A 10,000-nucleotide genomic window follows, 5' to 3' on the forward strand; every position below is an offset into this window, starting at 1 on the left:
GAGGGCGTGCCATGTTGCGCGGGCGGGTTGTTGGAGCGGGGATTTTCTGAGGAGGGAGGGTGTGCCATGTCGCGGGGGGGTGCCATGTCGTGGGGGGGTTTCTTGAGGAGGTCCGTCGGGGGGTGGAAGGTTCCGTGTCGCGGGAGGGGGTCGTGTGCAGTGGGGTGTGTGTGCCGTGTCATTGCGGAGCGGGATTTCTTAGGAGGGAGGGTGTGCCATGTCGTGGGGGGGTGAGGTGACGTGCCGTGGGTCGAGCGGGGTTTTTGGAGGTGGGGTGCGCGGGGGATACGCCGCGTCGTCGGGGGGTGCGGTGGGGTGGAGGGTGCGCCGTGTCGTGGGGGGGTGACGCGGGGTGGGCTGGGTCGAGCGGGGTTTTTGGAGGCGTGGCGGGGTCGTGTGGATGGAGCGGGGTTTTTCGAGGTGGGGTGCGGGGGGGATGCGCCGCGTCGAGGGGGGGTGCGGTGGGGTGTGCCGTGACGCGGGGTGGGGTGGTGTGGATGCAGCGGGTTTTTCGAGGTGGGGTGGGGTGGTGTGGATGCAGCGGGTTTTCCGAGGTGGGGTGCGCGGGGGCGTCGTGGGGGGGTGACGCGGGGTGGGGTGGGTCGAGCGGGGTTTTCGGAGGCGTGGAGGGAGCGGGGTTTTTCGAGGTGGGGTGCGGGGGGGGGCGTCGTGGGGGGGTGCGCCGTGTCATGGGGGAGTGACGCGGGGTTGGGGTGGTCAAGCGGGGTTTTTGGAGGAGAGATGGGGTGCTGTGGAGGGAGCGGGGTTTTTCGAGGTGGGGTGCGGGGGGGCGTCGTGGGGGGTGACGCGGGGTGGGGGTGGTCGAGCGGGGTTTTGGGAGGAGAGGTGGGGTGCTGTGGAGGGAGCGCGGTTTTTCGAGGTGGGGTGCGGGGGGGCGTCGTGGGGGGGTGCGGTGGGGTGGGGCGGTGCGCCGTGTCATGGGGGAGTGACGCGGGGTTGGGGTGGTCAAGCGGGGTTTTTGGAGGAGAGGTGGGGTGCTGTGGAGGGAGCGGGGTTTTTCGAGGTGGGGTGCGGGGGGGCGTCGTGGGGGGGTGACGCGGGGTGGGGGTGGTCGAGCGGGGTTTTTGGAGGAGAGGTGGGGAGCTGTGGAGGGAGCGCGGTTTTTCGAGGTGGGGTGCGCGGGGGCGTGCGGTGGGGTGGGGGGGTGCGCCGTGTCGTGGGGGAGTGACGCGGGGTTGGGGTGGTCAAGCGGGGTTTTTGGAGGAGAGGTGGGGTGCTGTGGAGGGAGCGGGGTTTTTCGAGGTGGGGTGCGGGGGGGCGTCGTGGGGGGGTGACGCGGGGTGGGGGTGGTCGAGCGGGGTTTTTGGAGGAGAGGTGGGGAGCTGTGGAGGGAGCGCGGTTTTTCGAGGTGGGGTGCGCGGGGGCGTGCGGTGGGGTGGGGGGGTGCGCCGTGTCGTGGGGGAGTGACGCGGGGTTGGGGTGGTCAAGCGGGGTTTTTGGAGGAGAGGTGGGGTGCTGTGGAGGGAGCGTGGTTTTTCGAGGTGGGGTGCGGGGGGGCGTCGTGGGGGGTGACGCGGGGTGGGGGTGGTCGAGCGGGGTTTTTGGAGGAGACGTGGGGAGCTGTGGAGGGAGCGCGGTTTTTCGAGGTGGGGTGCGCGGGGGCGTCGTGGGGGGGTGCGCCGTGTCGTGGGGGGGAGCGCCGTGTCGTGGGGGAGTGATGCGGGGTTGGGGTGGTCGAGCGGGGTTTTTGGAGGAGAGGTGGGGTGCTGTGGAGGGAGCGGGGTTTTTGGAGGTGGGGTGCGGGGGGGCGTCGTGGGGGGTGACGCGGGGTGGGGGTGGTCGAGCGGGGTTTTTGGAGGAGAGGTGGGGAGCTGTGGAGGGAGCGCGGTTTTTCGAGGTGGGGTGCGCGGGGGCGTGCGGTGGGGTGGGGGGGTGCGCCGTGTCGTGGGGGAGTGACGCGGGGTTGGGGTGGTCAAGCGGGGTTTTTGGAGGAGAGGTGGGGTGCTGTGGAGGGAGCGCGGTTTTTCGAGGTGGGGTGCGGGGGGGCGTCGTGGGGGGTGACGCGGGGTGGGGGTGGTCGAGCGGGGTTTTTGGAGGAGAGGTGGGGTGCTGTGGAGGGAGCGCGGTTTTTCGAGGTGGGGTGCGGGGGGGCGTCGTGGGGGGGTGCGCCGTGTCGTGGGGGGGAGACGCGGGGTGGGGTTGGTCGAGCGGGGTTTTTGGAGGAGAGGTGGGGTGCTGTGGATGGAGCGCGGTTTTTCGAGGTGGGGTGGGGGGGGGGGGGGCGTCGTGGGGGGGTGCGCTGGGGTGGGGGCTGCACCGTGACGCGGGGTGGGGTGGGTCGAGCGCGGTTTTTTGGAGGCGTGGCGGGGTGGTGTGGAGGGAGCGGGGTTTTTCGAGGTGGGGTGCGGGGGGGGCGTCGTGGGGGGGTGCGCCGTGTCATGGGGGAGTGACGCGGGGTTGGGGTGGTCAAGCGGGGTTTTTGGAGGAGAGGTGGGGTGCTATGGAGGGAGCGGGGTTTTTCGAGGTGGGGTGCGGGGGGGCGTCGTGGGGGGTGACGCGGGGTTTTTCGAGGTGCGGTGGGGTGGGGGGGTGCGCCGTGTCGTGGGGGAGTGACGCGGGGTTGGGGTGGTCAAGCGGGGTTTTTGGAGGAGAGGTGGGGTGCTGTGGAGGGAGCGGGGTTTTTCGAGGTGGGGTGCGGGGGGGCGTCGTGGGGGGTGACGCGGGGTGGGGGTGGTCGAGCGGGGTTTTTGGAGGAGGGGTGGGGTGCTGTGGAGGGAGCGCGGTTTTTCGAGGTGGGGTGCGGGGGGGCGTCGTGGGGGGGTGCGCCGTGTCGTGGGGGGGAGACGCGGGGTGGGGTGGGTCGAGCGGGGTTTTCGGAGGCGTGGTGGTGTGGCGTGGAGGGAGCGGGGTTTTTCGAGGTGGGGTGCGGGGGGGGGCGTCGTGGGGGGGTGCGGTGGGGTGGGGGGGTGCGCCGTGTCGTGGGGGGGTGACGCGGGGTGGGGTGGGTCGAGCGGGGTTTTTCGAGGTGGGGTGCGGGGGGGGGGGGGGGGGATATGCGCCGCGTCGTGGGGGGGTGCGGTGGGGTGGGGGGGTGCGCCGTGTCCTGGGGGAGTGACGCGGGGTTGGGTGGGTCGAGTGGGGTGCGGGGGGGGGGGGATATGCGCCGCGTCGTGGGGGGGTGCGGTGGGGTGTGGGGGGTGTGCCGTGTCGTGGGGGGCTGACGCGAGGTGGGGTGGGTCGAGCGGGGTTTTCGGAGGCGTGGTGGGGTGGTATGGAGGGAGCGGGGTTTTTCGAGGTGGGGTGCGGGGCGTCGTCGTTGGGGGGTGCGGTGGGGTGGGGGGTGCGCCGTGTCGTGGGGGGGAGACGCGGGGTGGGGTGGGTCGAGCGGGGTTTTCGGAGGCGTGGTGGTGTGGCGTGGATGGAGCGGGGTTTTTCGAGGTGGGGTGCGGGGGGGGCGTCGTGGGGGGGTGCGGTGGGGTGGGGGGGTGCGTCGTGTCGTGGGGGGGTGACGCGGGGTGGGGTGGGTCGAGCGGGGTTTTTCGAGGTGGGGTGCGGGGGGGGGGGGGATATGCGCCGCGTCGTGGGGGGGTGCGGTGGGGTGGGGGGGTGCGCCGTGTCCTGGGGGAGTGACGCGGGGTTGGGTGGGTCGAGTGGGGTTTTTCGAGGTGGGGTGCGGGGGGGGGGGGGGGATATGCGCCGCGTCGTGGGGGGGTGCGGTGGGGTGTGGGGGGTGTGCCGTGTCGTGGGGGGCTGACGCGAGGTGGGGTGGGTCGAGCGGGGTTTTCGGAGGCGTGGTGGGGTGGTATGGAGGGAGCGGGGTTTTTCGAGGTGGGGTGCGGGGCGGCGTCGTTGGGGGGTGCGGTGGGGTGGGGGGTGCGCCATGTCGTGGGGGGGTGACGCGGGGTGGGGTGGGTCGAGCGGGGTTTTCGGAGGCATTTGTGGTGTGGCGTGGAGGGAGCGGGGTTTTTCGAGGTGGGGTGCGGGGGGGGGCGTCGTGGGGGGGTGCGGTGGGGTGGGGGGGTGTGCCGTGTCATGGGGGTGACGCGGGGTTGGGTTGGGTGGGGGAGTGACGAGGGGGGAAGGGGCGAAATTTGGAGGGGGGGGCGAATTTTTGGGGCGGGGGGGGAGGGGTGGGGTGGTGTGTGTTGGGGGGGGGGCGAAATTTCGAGGGGGGGAAGGGGAGGGGTGGTGTGGTGTGGTGTGGTGTGGTGTGGTGTGGTGTGTGTTGAGGGGGGGGGGGATTTTTGAGGGGGGGGGGGGAGGGGTGGTGTGGTGTGGTGTGTGTTGAGGGGGGGGGGGGCGGTGTGTGTTGAGGGCGGGGGGGGGGGGGGGGATTTTTTTGGGGGGGGGGAGGGGTGGTGTGGTGTGGGGTGGTATGTGTTGAGGGGGGGGGGGGCGAATTTTTGGGGGGGGGGGGGAGGGGTGGGGTAATGTGTGTTGAGGGGTGGGCGAAATTTGGAGGGGGGGAAGGGGAGGGGTGGTGTGGTGTGTGTTGAGGGGGGGGGGGATTTTTGAGAGGGGGGGGAGGGGTGGTGTGGTGTGTGTTGAGGGGGGGGGGGGGGGGAAAGGGTGGGGAGGTGTGTATTGAGGGGGGGGGGGGGCGAATTTTTGGGGGGGGGGGAGAGGGGTGGTGTGTGTTGGGGCCGGGGGGTGGGGGGGCAAATTTTGGAGGGGGGGGGAGGGGTGGTGTGGTGTGTGTTGAGGGGGGTGGCCGAATTTTTTGGGGGGGGGGGGTGGGGTGGTGTGTGTTGGGGGGGGGCGAATTTTTTGGGGGCGGGGGCGGGGGAGGGGTGGGGTGGTGTGTGTTGAGGGGGGGGCGAAATTTGGAGGGGGGGAAGGGGAGGGGTGGTGTGGTGTGTGTTGAGGGGGGGGGGGGGGAGGGGTGGTGTGGTGTGGGGTGGTGTGTGTTGAGGGGGGGGGGGGGGGCGGAGGGGTGGTGTGGCGTGGTGTGTGTTGAGGGGGGGGGGCCAATTTTTGGGGGGGGAAGGGGCGAAATTTGGACGGGGGGGGCGAATTTTTGGGGGGGGGGGAGGGGTGGGGTGGTGTGTGTTGAGGGGAAAGTGAAATTTGGAGGGGGGGAAGGGGAGGGGTGGTGTTGTGTGGTGTGGTGTGTGTTGAGGGGGGTGGCCGAATTTTTTTGGGGGGGGGGGTGGAGTGGTGTGTGTTGGCGGGGGGGGGGGGGGGGGGCGAATTTTTTGGGGGCGGGGGGGGGAGGGGTGGTGTGGTGTGTGTTGAGGGGGGGGGGGGGGGGGAGGGGTGGTGTGGTGTGTGTTGGGGGGGGGGGTGGGGTGGTGTGTGTTGAGGGGGGAGGGGTGGGAAATTTTTGGGGGGGGGGGGGGGGGGGGGCGAATTTTGGAGGGGGGGGGGGGGAGCGGTGGTGTGGTGTGGTGTGTGTTGAGGGGGGGGGGCGAATTTTAGGGGGGGGAAGGGGCGAAATTTGGAGGGGGGGGCGAATTTTTGGGGCGGGGGGGAGGGGTGGGGTGGTGTGTGTTGAGGGGGGGGCGAAATTTCGAGGGGGGGAAGGGGAGGGGTGGTGTGGTGTGTGTTGAGGGGGGGGGGGGATTTTTGAGGGGGGGGGGAGGGGTGGTGTGGTGTGTGTTGAGGGGGGGGGTGGGGTGGTGTGTGTTGAGGGGGGGGGGGGGGGGGGGCGAATTTTGGAGGGGGGGGAGGGGTGGTGTGGTGTGGTGTGTGTTGAGGGGGGGGGCCAATTTTTGGGGGGGGGGGGGGGGGCAAAATTTGGAGGGGGGGGGGGGGAGGGGTGGTGTGGTGTGGTGTGTGTTGAGGGGGGGGGGGGGGGGGATTTTTGAGGGGGGGGGGGGAGGGGTGGTGTGGTGTGTGTTGAGGGGGGGGCGGGGAATTTTTGAGGTGGGGGGAGGGGTTGTGTGGTGTGTGTTGGGGGGGGGTGGGGTGGTGTGTGTTGGGGGGGGGGGGAGGGGTGGTGTGGTGTGTGTTGAGGGGGGGGGGGGGATTTTTGAGGGGGCGGGGAGGGGTGGTGTGGTGTTTGTTGAGGGGGGGGGTGTGGGGAGGTGTGTATTGAGGGGGGGGGCGCGAATTTTTGGGGGGGGGTGGGAGGGGTGGTTTGTGTTGGGGGCGGGGGGGGGGGGGGGGGGGGGGGGAATTTTGGAGGGGGGGAGGGGGTGTGTGGTGTGGTGTGTGTTGAGGGGGGTGGCCGAATTTTTGGGGGGGGGGGGGGGGTGGGGTGGTGTGTGTTGCGGGGGGGGCGAATTTTTTGGGGGCGGGGGGGGGAGGGGTGGGGTGGTGTGTGTTGAGGGGGGGGCGAAATTTGGAGGGGGGGAAGGGGAGGGGTGGTGTGGTGTGTGTTGAGGGGGGGGGATTTTTGAGGGGGGGGGAGGGCTGGTGTGGTGTGGTGTGGTGTGTGTTGAGGGGGGGGGGGAATTTTTGAGGGGGGGGAGGCGTGGTGTGGGGTGGTGTGTGTTGAGGGGGGGGGGGGGAATTTTTGGGGGGGGAAGGGGCGAAATTTGGACGGGGGGGGGCGAATTTTTGGGGGGGGGGGGGGGAGGGGTGGGGTGGTGTGTGTTGAGGGGAAGGCGAAATTTGGAGGGGGGAAGGGAGGGTTGGTGTGGTGTGGTGTGGTGTGTGTTGAGGGGGGGGGGGATTTTTGAGGGGTGGGGGGGGCGAATTTTGGAGGGGGGGGGGAGGGGTGGTGTGTGTTGAGGGGGGGGCCAATTTTTTGGGGGGGAGGGCAAAATTTGGAGGGGGGGGGAGGGGTGGTGTGGTGTGGTGTGTGTTGGGGGGGGGGGGGGATTTTTGAGGGGGGGGGGGGGAGGGGTGGTGTTTTGTGTGTTGAGGGGGGGGGGGGGGGATTTTTGAGGGGGGGGGGAGGGGTGGTGTGGTGTGTGTTGAGGGGGGGGGGATGTGGTGGTGTGTGTTGGGGGGGGGGAAATTTTTGGGGGGGGGAGGGGAGGTGTGGGGTGGTGTGTGTTGAGGGGGGTGGGGGGCGAGTTTTGGAGGGGGGGGAGGGGTGGTGTGGTGTGGTGTGTGTTGAGGGGGGGGCCAATTTTTTGGGGGGGGGGGGGGGGGCAAAATTTGGAGGGGGGGGGGAGGGGTGGTGTGGTGTGGTGTGTTTTGAGGGGGGGGGGGAGGGGTGGTGTTTTGTGTGTTGAGGGGGGGGGGGGAATTTTTGAGGGGGGGGGAGGGGTGGTGAGGTGTGTGTTGGGGGGGGGGGTGGGGTGGTGTGTGTTGGGGGGGGGGATATTTGGGGGGGGGAGGGGTGGTGTGGGGTGGTGTGTGTTGAGGGGGGTGAGGGGGGGAGGGGTGGTGTGGTGTGGTGTGTGTTGAGGGAGGGGGGGGGGGGGCGAATTTTTGGGGGGGAGAAGGGGCGAAATTTGGAGGGGGGGGAGGGGTGGGGTGGTGTGTGTTGAGGGGGGGGCGAAATTTGGAGGGGGGGAAGGGGAGGGGTGGTGTGGTGTGGTGTGGTGTGGTGTGTGTTGAGGGGGGGGGGGGAAGGGTGGGGAGGTGTGTATTGAGGGGGGGGGGGCGAATTTTGGGGGGGGGGGGAGGGGTGGTGTGGTGTGGTGTGGTGTGTGTTGAGGGGGTGGGGTGGGGTGGTGTGTGTTGAGGGGGGGGGGGGGGGGGGGGGGGGGGCGAATTTTGGAGGGGGGGGGAGGGGTGGTGTGGTGTGGTGTGTGTTGAGGGGGGTGGCCGAATTTTTTTGGGGGGGGGGTGGAGTGGTGTGTGTTGGGGGGGGGGGGGGGGGGGGCGAATTTTTTGGGGGCGGGGGGGGGGGGAGGGGTGGTGTGGTGTGTGTTGAGGGGGGGGGGGAGGGGTGGTGTGGTGTGTGTTGGGGGGGGGGGGTGGGGTGGTGTGTGTTGAGGGGGGAGGGGTGGGAAATTTTTTGGGGGGGGGCGAATTTTGGAGGGGGGGGGGAGAGCGGTGGTGTGGTGTGGTGTGTGTTGAGGGGGGGGGCGAATTTTTGGGGCGGGGGGGGAGGGGTGGGGTGGTGTGTGTTGAGGGGGGGGCGAAATTTCGAGGGGGGGAAGGGGAGGGGTGGTGTGGTGTGGTGTGTGTTGAGGGGGGGGGGATTTTTGAGGGGGGGGGGAGGGGTGGTGTGGTGTGTGTTGAGGGGGGGGGTGGGGTGGTGTGTGTTGAGGGGGGGGGGGGGGGGCGAATTTTGGAGGGGGGGGGAGGGGTGGTGTGGTGTGGTGTGTGTTGAGGGGGGGGGCAAAATTTGGAGGTGGGGGGGGGGGGGGAGGGGTGGTGTGGTGTGGTGTGTGTTGAGGGGGGGGGGGGGATTTTTGAGGGGGGGGGAGGGGTGGTGTGGTGTGTGTTGAGGGGGGGGCAGGGAATTTTTGAGGGGGGGGGGAGGGGTTGTGTGGTGTGTGTTGTGGGGGGGGGGGTGGGGTGGTGTGTGTTGAGGGGGGCGGGGGGGGGGATTTTTTTGGGGGGGGGGGGGGGAGGGGTGGTGTGGTGTGGTGTGTGTTGGGGGGGGGGGGGATTTTTGAGGGGGGGGGAGGGGTGGTGTGGTGTTTGTTGAGGGGGGGGGGGGGTGGGGAGGTGTGTATTGAGGGGGGGGGGCGCGAATTTTTTGGGGGGGGGAGGGGTGGTTTGTGTTGGGGGCGGGGGGGGGGGGGGGGGGGGGCAAATTTTGGAGGGGGGGGAGGGGAGGGGGGCGAATTTTTTGGGGGCGGGGGGGGGGGGAGGGGTGGTGTGGTGTGTGTTGAGGGGGGGGGGGAGGGGTGGTGTGGTGTGTGTTGGGGGGGGGGGGGTGGGGTGGTGTGTGTTGAGGGGGGAGGGGTGGGAAATTTTTTGGGGGGGGGCGAATTTTGGAGGGGGGGGGGAGAGCGGTGGTGTGGTGTGGTGTGTGTTGAGGGGGGGGGGCGAATTTTTGGGGCGGGGGGGGAGGGGTGGGGTGGTGTGTGTTGAGGGGGGGGCGAAATTTCGAGGGGGGGAAGGGGAGGGGTGGTGTGGTGTGGTGTGTGTTGAGGGGGGGGGATTTTTGAGGGGGGGGGGGAGGGGTGGTGTGGTGTGTGTTGAGGGGGGGGGTGGGGTGGTGTGTGTTGAGGGGGGGGGGGGGCGAATTTTGGAGGGGGGGGGAGGGGTGGTGTGGTGTGGTGTGTGTTGAGGGGGGGGGCAAAATTTGGAGGTGGGGGGGGGGGGGAGGGGTGGTGTGGTGTGGTGTGTGTTGAGGGGGGGGGGGGATTTTTGAGGGGGGGGGGAGGGGTGGTGTGGTGTGTGTTGAGGGGGGGGCAGGGAATTTTTGAGGGGGGGGGGAGGGGTTGTGTGGTGTGTGTTGTGGGGGGGGGGGTGGGGTGGTGTGTGTTGAGGGGGGCGGGGGGGGGGATTTTTTTGGGGGGGGGGGGGGAGGGGTGGTGTGGTGTGGTGTGTGTTGGGGGGGGGGGGGATTTTTGAGGGGGGGGGAGGGGTGGTGTGGTGTTTGTTGAGGGGGGGGGGGGGGTGGGGAGGTGTGTATTGAGGGGGGGGGGCGCGAATTTTTTGGGGGGGGGAGGGGTGGTTTGTGTTGGGGGCGGGGGGGGGGGGGGGGGGGCAAATTTTGGAGGGGGGGGAGGGGAGGGGGGCGAATTTTTTGGGGGCGGGGGGGGGGGGAGGGGTGGTGTGGTGTGTGTTGAGGGGGGGGGGGAGGGGTGGTGTGGTGTGTGTTGGGGGGGGGGGGTGGGGTGGTGTGTGTTGAGGGGGGAGGGGTGGGAAATTTTTTGGGGGGGGGCGAATTTTGGAGGGGGGGGGGAGAGCGGTGGTGTGGTGTGGTGTGTGTTGAGGGGGGGGGCGAATTTTTGGGGCGGGGGGGGAGGGGTGGGGTGGTGTGTGTTGAGGGGGGGGCGAAATTTCGAGGGGGGGAAGGGGAGGGGTGGTGTGGTGTGGTGTGTGTTGAGGGGGGGGGATTTTTGAGGGGGGGGGGGAGGGGTGGTGTGGTGTGTGTTGAGGGGGGGGTGGGGTGGTGTGTGTTGAGGGGGGGGGGGGGGGCGAATTTTGGAGGGGGGGGGAGGGGTGGTGTGGTGTGGTGTGTGTTGAGGGGGGGGGCAAAATTTGGAGGTGGGGGGGGGGGGGGAGGGGTGGTGTGGTG

This window comes from Lygodium microphyllum, unplaced genomic scaffold (assembly GCF_053477565.2).
Source record: "Lygodium microphyllum isolate KBCC unplaced genomic scaffold, Lygodium_microphyllum_v1.1.10 scaffold_129, whole genome shotgun sequence".
Classification (NCBI taxonomy): Eukaryota; Viridiplantae; Streptophyta; class Polypodiopsida; order Schizaeales; family Lygodiaceae; genus Lygodium; species Lygodium microphyllum.